Source organism: Neopelma chrysocephalum, unplaced genomic scaffold (assembly GCF_003984885.1).
Source record: "Neopelma chrysocephalum unplaced genomic scaffold, ASM398488v2 Primary Assembly neopelma1_96936, whole genome shotgun sequence".
In the NCBI taxonomy this organism is placed as follows: domain Eukaryota; kingdom Metazoa; phylum Chordata; class Aves; order Passeriformes; family Pipridae; genus Neopelma; species Neopelma chrysocephalum.
The window spans coordinates 2,146,927-2,158,160 of NW_020925579.1; the positions used below are offsets into that span (position 1 = coordinate 2,146,927).

The 11,234-nt window shown below is 39.2% G+C and overlaps 1 protein-coding gene across 3 annotated transcripts in view; it reads left to right on the forward strand.

Moving 5' to 3' along the window:
• The window catches only part of NTRK2 (neurotrophic receptor tyrosine kinase 2), a 207,372-nt gene that overhangs the window by 123,200 nt on the left and 72,938 nt on the right, over positions 1-11,234 (forward strand). The window lies entirely within an intron of this gene.

Consider the following 11,234-nt stretch of genomic DNA (forward strand, 5'->3'; position numbering starts at 1 on the left):
TTGAATATTTTCACCTTGAAAGGTGCATAGAGAAGTTTGAGATGTACCAGATTTCTTGATTCCTTTTTGTATGAAATCAGAAGGTATTTCCATTTGCCAGTACTTAGCTAACAGTGCCAACTCTGATTTCAGATGTGTGAGAGAGAGTCTGAAGTCTGGACATGCTGAAATGCTCTTTCCACTTAAGGCATTATAAACTTGGTTGTGCTGTGTTAGTGTCAGCCTGCAAACCTCTTGCCTGGAAATTACAAACAAGGTCCAGTTGGTGCTGTTGAAAATTGAACCATAACTTTATAATGAAGTAACACCACCAGGTCCAGAAACCTTGCATGGATGGCAAACCTTGCAAAGATTTTTGTCCCCTGAAATCAGCTGGACAATGGGCATAGGTTCTAACCTTTATTAGGTGGTTAGCTTCACTAATCTGACGAGCTGTCACAGACTCTAAGATGTTTGATACTTTCATTAGTGCCATGGTATTTCAAAAATTAGTTTTCTGCATCTCTGCACAGAATTTGTAGTTGCTAAAATTATCAACTAAGCCTACCAGACCTATTGAAACAGGGCAGAAGAAACAAAGCTATTTTCTCAAGGAGTGACTGTGGACTTTCTTCATCACTTAGTTTGCAGCCCAGCACTTGTAATATATCAGTCCATTATTGTTAGATTTCCATGATTAATGGTGGGAATATAGTCAGTAAATAATATTGCTGTTTTTTTAGTAATGTGAAAAGCCAAACCTGAGGAGAGGGCATAAAACATCAGTAGGAGTGCCCAGGCTGAGATTCTCAGGGCAGAACTTGGGTAAGAAACTTCTTGCAGGTGGTTTTGGGATTTTGAGAATCAAATTGTTCTCTGAGTCTTACCCCAGTGACCCCAACACCTGCCCCACAAAGGCACTGTGGTTGCTTGGGTGCAAGTGAAAGGAAGGTTGGAGCTTTGCCCTTTAATAGACATATTTACAAGCTCAAGGTTTCAGACCCCCTAAGGTAGATAAATAGCTGTGCTGACATCAGTTTGCACTTCCCAGCTAATCTGTACTTGCAACTCTATTTTATCAATTTCATTGATTTCAATGTTGGAAAAGAGCATACTGTACTTGGGTAGGCTTATTAATTAGTCAGTGGATGGTTTAGTGGCAAGATGTTTTCAGTGACTAGCCATATAAATGGCCATTGCATTTCAGATGATGTGGTGTGGATTGTGACTTTCATATGGGAAATTTAGGTATATTCTTGAGGTGGTCTTAACGTTTCATCCATATTTCTACAGTTTAAGATATTGTTCTTTCAAGTATAGGAGTCTGAATATACAGTTTATGTAATAGTTATTGTACTTCCAGTTGGCCTCCATTAGGGAAAGTCTGAAGCTGATTACAGGTTGGCAGAATGGCATTTACCCACTGAGTTGTATTTCTCCTTCCAGGCTGTTTGTGGAAGGGTGCAGCTGGATGTGGTTCAATACCTGGTTGTTTTTGTGTCTCTGACCACTCACACCTTGCAAGACAGCCTGGTTTCTCTTCATTTTGGAGTATGTTGACGACCTTCTCCCAAATCACTAGCAATGGGTCATTTAATGTGAAAAAAGAAGTAGTTGTCTGTATTTCCAGGGTAGGTTTAACAGAAGAAGGAATTGTGATCACCTGGTCCGTATTTCCCAGGCATCCTTGCCTAAGGAGTCCCACAGCAGAGCCTGGCCCCAGCACATATGTTTCTTCACTGGGCGCGGACGCTCTCACTGCTGAGCAGGGACAGGACAGACTGGTAATACAAAAGCTGCTGTCAAAAAGGAAAATTCACCAAGAGAGTCTCTGCTATTCAGGGATCTACCAGGCCTCTGACCCAGAGCAGCAGATTTGTCTGTTTCTGGGTGCTGCTCATCTGCACACACAGTGTCCCTTAGAAAATAGCAATGTGCAATGAGCAGACTGCCTGCAGCGAATAGTCTCCATTTGACTTTATTTCAGGTTTTATCTGTCACCTTACACTTCCCTACAGTTTGGAGGAATAGGGGTAATTTTCAACAGACATGAAAAGGTAAAAAATTAATCGAGTTGGTCCCTGTGCACAGAAGGAGAATCTCCTAAGACAAACTATGAGCATTATCATCTCTTTTGAAAGGCTTTTATATTTGAGTGATTACAAAAAAAAAAAAAAAAAAAGGCTGCTGTAGTGTTTTCTTAGCCAGCTAAGCCCTAAGGCTGGGGGTTTTCCATCAACTTCCAAAGTTTGCAGAGCTGAAAATTTATAAGCAGCTCATTTACCTATAAAAGAGACCATGTCCTCAACAGCCAGAATGCAGAGAGGCAAAACTGATGAATCTTAGTGAAATCCAGACTGGCATGAAAAACCTGTCCAAGCTGAACTTGCCATTCCTGGCATTCATTGTTAGTCGGGATTGCAAGGCTTAACAGGGCACTCATGTTGAGATCTTCAGATGATAAAAATCAAAAAACTTGAGATAATGAAAGCCAAACATGAATGCAGTTGAGATTACAAGGAGGGATATACATATTATATTTACTTATTGTCCTGTGTGGTTTACTTTGGAGACATTTTATTGGCTGAATAAGGATATAAAGATAAATGGAGGTATATTTTGTTATCTTGACTAAATACTTTTGTATTTTGATTGCATGTTTCAATCCGTGATTGCAGCTACCATTTAAAATTTGTGTCTTTACAATTGTTCATCAAGTCATGTCAGAAATGACAGCCATATACATCAGTGATATATTTCCATTAGTTGTATTTGACTTTTGTTAACTGGGCAAGAGATTTTTCTCCCAGACCATAGCATACTGAGTCTTAGATATTTTTCCCAAAAATGTGGTCACTTATTTCCTTTGTCCAACTAATAAAATGTAATGGGGAATAAATAAATTTATGAGAATCAGATACTTTTACTCCTGCTGCTCATTCTGAGACTTATCAGACCTGCATTTTTTTTGTTTTCTAATCAGGTGGAAGAAAGGTAGGAGCCTTCAACTTGAAAGGTGTGGGTTTCTCCCTCATTAGGAATTCAGAATTTGAAAGAAAGGCTTATAAATTTCCTCATTTTGTGTTGAGGTGAACCCATAGAATGACTTTTTCCCCAAGATGTTACTTGTGTTGCTGTCTTGATTTGTCCTTGAAGTCCATTAACATCTAATAAAAAAGAGGAAGACATCATGCTCTCTGCAAAATATTTGCATTTCATCACACAGAATGTTGTTCGGTGACCCAAATTATTCAGTAAATTATTTGCACTGAGAGTCCAAATGCTGGAAATGTAACTGCAAGAAAGAACAGCTTTGTCTTTGATCTCTACTTTGTGGAAAGCATGAGTGTTTTACTACCTGGAAACAGCAGCACATGAAACATACTTCAGGGTAAATAGCAGAGGACATCTGAGCAATGAAGATCCAAAGTATACATTTCAACAGGGGAGTGCGAGGCAAGACAAAATGAAACATGCACTCTCAGGGAAGTTTCCAGGGTCAAAATTAAGGTAAAGCATGCACCTTCTTGTTTAAATTTGTCAGGTAAACTTCAGATAAGAACACTGTTCTTCCTCAGCAGAGCACTGTCTCCATGAAGCCGAACCATGGGCTAAAGGGGAAGAGCACACTTTATGAAAGATAAGTGAAATTAAACATATGCTCAAGCATTCTCTGCAATTTAGTGTATTAGTTGAGGTCAAAAAAACAAACATGGTGCTTTTACATTAGGTTTAATCTCTGTGGCTACATTCAGTTTGTCATTTCATAATACATCTGTATCAGAAATACACACAGTGTCTTAGCATCAAAACACCTAGCTAAATCTGTAATATGTAAATGACAAATAGCACCATTTATATTGTAATGATTAGATTATGCCTTTCAGACTCTGTGCTGCATGCTAGGTTCTGTGGATGCTGATTTTATATACAAAAACCTGCATGGGTAGTACTTACATTAAGCTGAATGGCGGAAAGGGTAATCCATTCTGAAAACCTCCTTATCATAAGCCTGTGCTTGGGAGCAGGATTGGACCTTGGATTTATTTCTTTGTGTCAGTGAAAGTTTTGGCTAAATGAGAAACACAGATCCCAGGGAAGCAAGGTAGTCTAAATAAGAATAAACCGAGAAATTCGAAGTCTGATAAATACAAAAGTCTGAGAAAGTTAGAAATAAATAAATAACTTTGTAGCCAAAATTATTTCATAAACCCTACTTCTAATTTTCTTTAATTCACCAACAAGCTAGTGCATCATTATTAAGAAACATGAGTGTGTAAAAATGCACTTTAATCTGAGCATAAACCCAACCAAAGCTGAATTTTGGGAGAGAATTATCAGGAATACAATTGTCCACAGTAAGCATCAGTTAAGACAGAGTAGTATTTATTGCAATTGCAGTGTTTTTCAACTGTGTTTAAACACAGTTTTAACATCTTCACTACTGTTGCCAGCAGCTGTCTCTGAGGAATTAAGGCTGTCAGTGCTTTAAGACTGATGTTTGAGAGAGGTTTAGCAGTTTCTATCCTGCAGCACACCATGTGGTTGGCTTTGCAAGTCTGCAGATCTGCCCAGGGCAGGGAGACTCTGGATGGCCTGTTATGCTGCCATCAGAACTGCAGAAGGTTCCATGGCCCACTCTGAATATATGCATGGCCCTTGTGTTTCTGTATATGAATGGGGGTGACTTGTGAGGCAGTCCGCACACCCAGCAAGAGTTCACCTGCTCTGTATTGTCCCTCCCTTTACTACATCATTTGCATGCTGGCTGCCAGATTCTGTGAGAGAGCTGCTTTCCCCACTGCTTCCCACTGGTGGGGGCTTTGAGGGTGGGGATGCAGAACGCTTGTGCTCCCACCCAGAAGTGCGTATCTGCTGCTCTTGCTGGTTGATCTCCCAGACATCTTTTTTATTCTGTGGCCTCTGCATCTTGATTATCATCTGCCTTGAGGAACCTTTCCCAGCAAAAATGCCACGAGGTTCATAAGGTTTAAGTATGTTTGGTTTTCATAGGTTTTTGCTGGGGAGCTCCTCATTGTCTCAGATTTAGCTGCATGTGTTTTACAAGCATAGGGTAGACCAGCAGTAAGTGGAACCTAACAGACATTTAAAATGTTGTCAGAGATAAAAATAACACAGTTGGCAATATTACTAAATACTCTGTAATGTTCTTCAAATATTTTTTTTCAGCATTAGCTTGTTAATTAACCTCCTAACAGGCTTCTCATGTTTTACAAAATCAGTTGGGAAAAAATTTTAAGGTTATTGTTCCTCACTGGAAGGTGTTTAATTAATTTGCCAATTTTAGTTTAGACATATATTCTGTATAATAAAATACCTGAGTTCAGCATTTCTAACTTGTATAAAAACTACAATTACATCAATAGACAATTCAAGGAACACTTTTCCGTCATTAAGTAGTAGAAATAAAGCCTCAACAGCTGAAATGTATTTTATGAACATTTTTTAGAGCCCTCCCTTTGTCGCTTTTTCTTAAGCTGGTTTTCTTTTGGTTTGTTGGGCAGAAGTGAGAGCAACTTTTATTACCATCTGCTTTCTCAGTTAAGGGACCTCTACACTGTGGGATGATAACTGAGGGGCAGGAAGAGAGACAGGCAGCCCTTGAGCTCAGTAGTACTTGGCAGTGAGAGCTGGTGGGAATTTCTCAGCCTGTGATTGAGCTTGACATTCCACAGAGGATGGATTATTGGTCTTCAAAGGTCAGAATGTGGATTGAATCATGAGGCATACAGATCTGGTATGAGGTGAACACTGGCTTGGTCTTATTTCTAGCCCATCAATGCCCATAAGAATTGAAGACAATAATTTGCAGATTGAGAGGTTTTCACTGTGATCGAAGTACAAAACTCCTACAGGGGAAAATACGTGTCGAATAACCTAAGTCAAGACCTTGCAACAAAGTCTGAAGTTGTTAAAGCTCTGTGGATGAAAAGTTGTGCAGTACCTCTGGTAGCGACTTGCCCAGTACCTTTGGGGGGCAATTAAAAAATTAAACTGAAGACATATTGCATGGAGGTGTTGTTTGCATTTAGTAAAAATATGTGGTGTATGCATACCAATTATTGCCTATTTCTCTAAATTGCAGCATATCTTTGTATAATTAATAGTCTGGGGAATTTGGTTTTTTGTAGTTTCTGCATTTGGGGAATCTAAATTCCTTTTTCAGATGTTAGCTAGGCCTATGAAAGGGCATTCTGGTGCTAAATAAAATCAAATAATTAATTTTTGAAATAACCTTAAACAGCTTTGAAGTGTAAAGTCTGGTCAATAAAATTCAGTGTCTCAGTCAGCTTAGTACTTTGTGAAATTCCAGTAAGTGATGGCTTCACCTTAACTACCTAAATGCCTTTTGAAACCTGATTGCTGGAAACTGTTGTAAGTCAGTTAGTTGCATTGGGTGCAGGAAAAGGCTCAGTTTGGGAGTGGACAAATTGCTGCAGTGGATCACAATAGTAACTCTGCCAGTACCTTAAAATAGCAGTAGCTATTAGAAACCTTTCTTTAAATAAGTATTCAATAAGCCTTAAGGCATGTACTTTTTCCACGTCTTCTAACACATGAAGATTGGTTAATGCTCAGTGACATATTGATGTCCTTTTGTAAATACTAACCCTGTCTAATAAACGAGCAGATATTCCCTGAATGCTATATAGCACCTTCCCTGACATTAACAGCAACAGGACCAGGAGAGCAGAGGAGAGGAGGGATCAAAAGCTCAAAGGCCAAAGGCTCACGGCTCATCCCCAGCCACTGCAGCAGAGAGCTGAGGCTCATCTGCCCTGGCAGGTCATGATGTGAAACAATTTTAGCATCACCAGAGGTGCCTTAGTGTTCTGCGCCCAGTGGAATCGTGGGATTGAGCCTTTGGTACTGCCCTGAGGGCTCTGAACACCCAGAGCTTTAACAATGTGCCTGGAGAAGGGACTGCTGCCAACCTCTTGAGCAGGGGAACAGCAGAGGCACGTTTGCCCTCCTTCAACTTCTGCAGCCCATGGCCTACTACAGGTGAAAACTGCCTTTGGCTTCAAGTCATATCAGTTCTCTAGCCACCACTGCGGAGGGTGGATTCATGGGCTGGACTCCTTCAGCTGCCACAGCCAGCCCCAGCAGGCATCAGAGGTGAAACTCAAGAGCTCTGTGCTTAACTCAACCTTGGGGCTTGTCACCAACTATTATCAACTCAACCTTTCAGTCTTGAGCCCAACCCTGAGACAAGAGATCAGGTGCATGTTTTCAGTGAGGTGTGGTTTCAACACAGTAAATTACAGTTCTTTTGCTGAAGATGTGGTAGAGGAGCACAGACTTAAGACTGAAATTCACACGGTCCTTGGAGAACATGTTTCTTTTTTGTCTTAGACTTTTTTTTTTTTCTGAAGAGAAAGATGACTATTTCCCAATTCATTGAAGTCTTTTGCATTATGCATTCTGATGCAGCACGTCTCCTCGCTGGAAATGGTTTCCTACATTTACCACAATGTTGTATTGCACTTTGGGTTTACAATTTTTAGCCTCTTTTAATGGCAGCATTTTAGAGAACCCTGGAATTTTGCCACACTGACGAATAAACACAGTGCCAAAATAAAATATCTTTTAGAAATTATAGAATCATAGACTCATTAAGGTTGGAAAAGACCTCCACGATCACGTAGTCCAACCTTTGACCAAATAAGAAAGACAAGAGTAGTTTCAACTTTTCTTTGCAGTGAGAGCTTTCCTCTAGAGGCCCAGTTCAGAACAGATTTCTAATTTTAACCAGTGAGTCTTTCCTACCTCTTGATCTCTGTGTGTTTTGAGTTTGGCCTCAACATCTGAAACAGGACTGTGGTAAATGGCAACATTAAACAAACTGGTAAGAGATTTATTTTGAACTGGTAAATTTTCTTGACTGTAAGATAGGGTGTTTTCTAGATAGAATAAAGCACACAGGTGTTCACTGGTCCTGCAGAAGACAACTTTGCCATCTCAACTTTGCAGCATCTGTTTATTGATAGAATATGTACACAGAAACATGGAGAGCACTTTCTATTGGAGAAGCACAGAAAAGCGTAGTGTGTTTTTCATAATAATGGAGAGAAAGTGTACAGAGAAATATTTGAATTTTTTGTTGGTCTAGCCTTGGGATGGGGTCTCTGCTTGACTGTGTAATATTTATTCTTCATCATATAGAAAAGGCTGTGCCCACCCACACTGAGCTCTTTGCCTCATCAGACCAGTTGTCCCACCTAAATGTCTGCAAAAGCCTTTAAGAAACATTTTGTTATGCTTTCTGTGGCATTTCTCTATGGGTCTACTATATACAAGCATACATGTTAAAATCCACACTGTTCATTAGCTAAAGCATCTCAAGAGATGCATTTTCATTTTTAAGAAAGAAAGGCAATTATTTAAATGGAAATGCAGTCTTGAGTTTAAATCTTACCTAGATCTTCACACTCTTATAATAAGAAAAGGAAATACTAGTTTACAAGCTAGGATATAAACCCTCCATGGTCACAAGCTGCCCTTTTTTCCCTGTGCTGCTTTCTGCTTGAAATTCTGAGAGGCTGTGTCAGTGCTGAGCTGAACTCGGGGAGTTTTGCATGGCATGTTAACTCTCTGGCTAATCAGACTAAGAAGGCCATAGATCAAAGCCTATTTGAACATATTTGAGCCAAACCCAGCAAGTACTGTTTTCTTTGTATTTGGAATTAGCTTTTGGGTTACTGCTTTTAAGTAAACTAATGAGCCATTTAATACTGTGCAAGCTAAGCATTTCTGCATTCTGATACACTTGAATTACTGAGGTTCTTGGTGTGTGTGGTTAAGTTGTGCAAGCTGTAGTATGACTGTAAATAAAATCACATTTTTGAGCAGCTAGTACTCAGTCTGATCTCCAGAAGGTGATAGTTTGATTCATAGGAGACAAAAGTTTCTTCTCCCTTCCTCTTCAACCCAATGATGGAGCAAAACATCTGGGAAAAATAACAAAGACTTACAAAATGCACCCTGTACCTGAATGCAAAAAATACAAAGTATATCTTGATGTGGTACTCTCTTATAGAAAGATTATGGAAAAAAGATAAGGCAATGCAAACTCTTTAACATTTTGCTTGTTACCTTTAACTGGCAGCTACTCTGTATGGGCACAATTTGATGTATGTCCTCAGCCTTTGCTACGGGGAATACCTCCCATGTTGCAAACATGGAGAAAAAATTCTTATCTTTAGGTGCTGTTTATGCCAGCAAGCATGTTAAGGGTGACACTGGAGTCAATAATATAAACTCTGAGTCACAATTACTGATAAAACTCATTAGAAAGGACAAAACTGAACTAACATCACAAAGATAAAACTGCTAAATCGTGCTCAGACAATTGGGAAACTAGTAGGAAAATACAAAAGCCTGCATCTTGCACGTACTCGAGCAATAACCAAAGAGACCTCCAGTAAGAAGTGGCACCCTGTGAGACTGTGATGTGGATAAATCTCCTTCTCCCAAACAAAGAGAAGGAAGGAGAGGGTGGGGGAGGAAAAAGGAAATAAAAGATAAGAAAGACAAAAGGGTAGGCCTGTTGGCAGTTTACTCTGATTAAGCCGTATTTTGCAGCTATACTGCTCAGAGTTCAAGTGATTGAGGTCACTGTCAAGGTTTTGTCCTTGCTGACTTCAGGACTAGGATTCAGAGAGCAGAAGGGTTTAGGCAAATAGGGTTTGCATTTAATACATTACCTGACTTGTTAAAAGCAGCAGTGTTTGATTAAGGGTTTTTTTAATTGCCTTTCACTAGCCTGATGTGTTCGTCAAGTTTTCTCTTTTTCATACATTTCATCCTGACAACCAGGATGGTTGGATTGGGAAGGGAATTTTACCCACACTCCTCTCTAGCCCTAGTGAACAGAACTAGAGGTTGACATGACAGAGCCTTTAACCATTTGTTGGCTTGGTTTTATAGCTTTTAAACTGATGATTATTGCTTTTCTAGATGTTCAAGAGGGAGATTTTAAGTCCGTGATAGCATTTCATTATGGTCATAACTATAAAATGCCGTGGATCTTTGGAGATGTGAAAAGATCAATAGGGTACAAGACAGATGAAGAACAGAAACCTCTTCTGGGTCACTGTTTATTTCTGTATCTGACCCCCACCTCCTGACACCAGCTGCTACTTGTGCTCCTGGAGATAAAAGGAGAAAGATTATTAGGGTGCTTGTGATTATCAAAGGAATTGGGTATTTAATAGATATCATGGTTTGCTTTAGTTGTTGAAAAACAGAGAAGCTGTTTTTTAGATTTTCTTTGGATCAGGAATATTAATATAACAGCACCAACCTTACTGAAGATGAGATGGCCCATCATAATCCAGATTGTTCTAACACACAAATACTTCTGTATGCAAAACTTTTACTGTTCCAAAGGATTTGTACATAGACAAGTATTTGCAGTAGCATAGCAATTAAATTGCAGAATCTTTCTTTGATATTTATCATTTGCTCAGTCTGGGAGAGATTTTCAGAGCAATTGCTTTTAACTCACAGAATTCAGATCAGGAACTAAAGTTTGTCAAAAGTAAGTTGTACTCAAATCTTGGATTTTGGTTTGAACTTCTATATCTTCATTAGATCTTGGTTAAAACTCTGCTGTGCTTAAAGCTGAGTTTTGACTTCCGTTCTCAGCATCCCCTTGACTTGCTCATGATTTTTACTGGGTAAATTTACTGGGAGTTAAATTTGTTAGCTTCTGGATAAGAATGAGGAAAATGATCAGTGAAGCAATATGCTGATGTGCAGGCATCCTGCGTAGGCTTCTGTATGAGACTGGCAACCCGTTCTTCATCTGATGACAGCCTTGAAAGGGTGGTTCCTCCACCATAATACAAAGTGTGAGAAGAAGGTCCTACTTTACCACTTTGTACAGCCTTTATTGAATTATTCCAACTTCAATACAACTCCTTCCCTCCAGAGTTTCAGGGTAGTAAGTGAGATTTCAAATGCACAGAAGTAAAGCTGTTCAAAAATGGAGTTTTCCTCCCATTACTTTCAGCTTTAAAATGTAAGTGAAGGCAGAGGGCACTTGGTTAAATTTTGTCTCAAGTTTCAATTTGAAATGTTGAAATGGAAAAAATGTGCATCTTCAGTAAAATTTAAATAATTTGGTATTTTTAAAATTATTTCTTTTTAAATATTCACCAGGGAAAATATTTCAAAATCATGTGTTTTTTTATGGGGGAGGGGAAGGATTTTTCCACTTTGGAATGTTA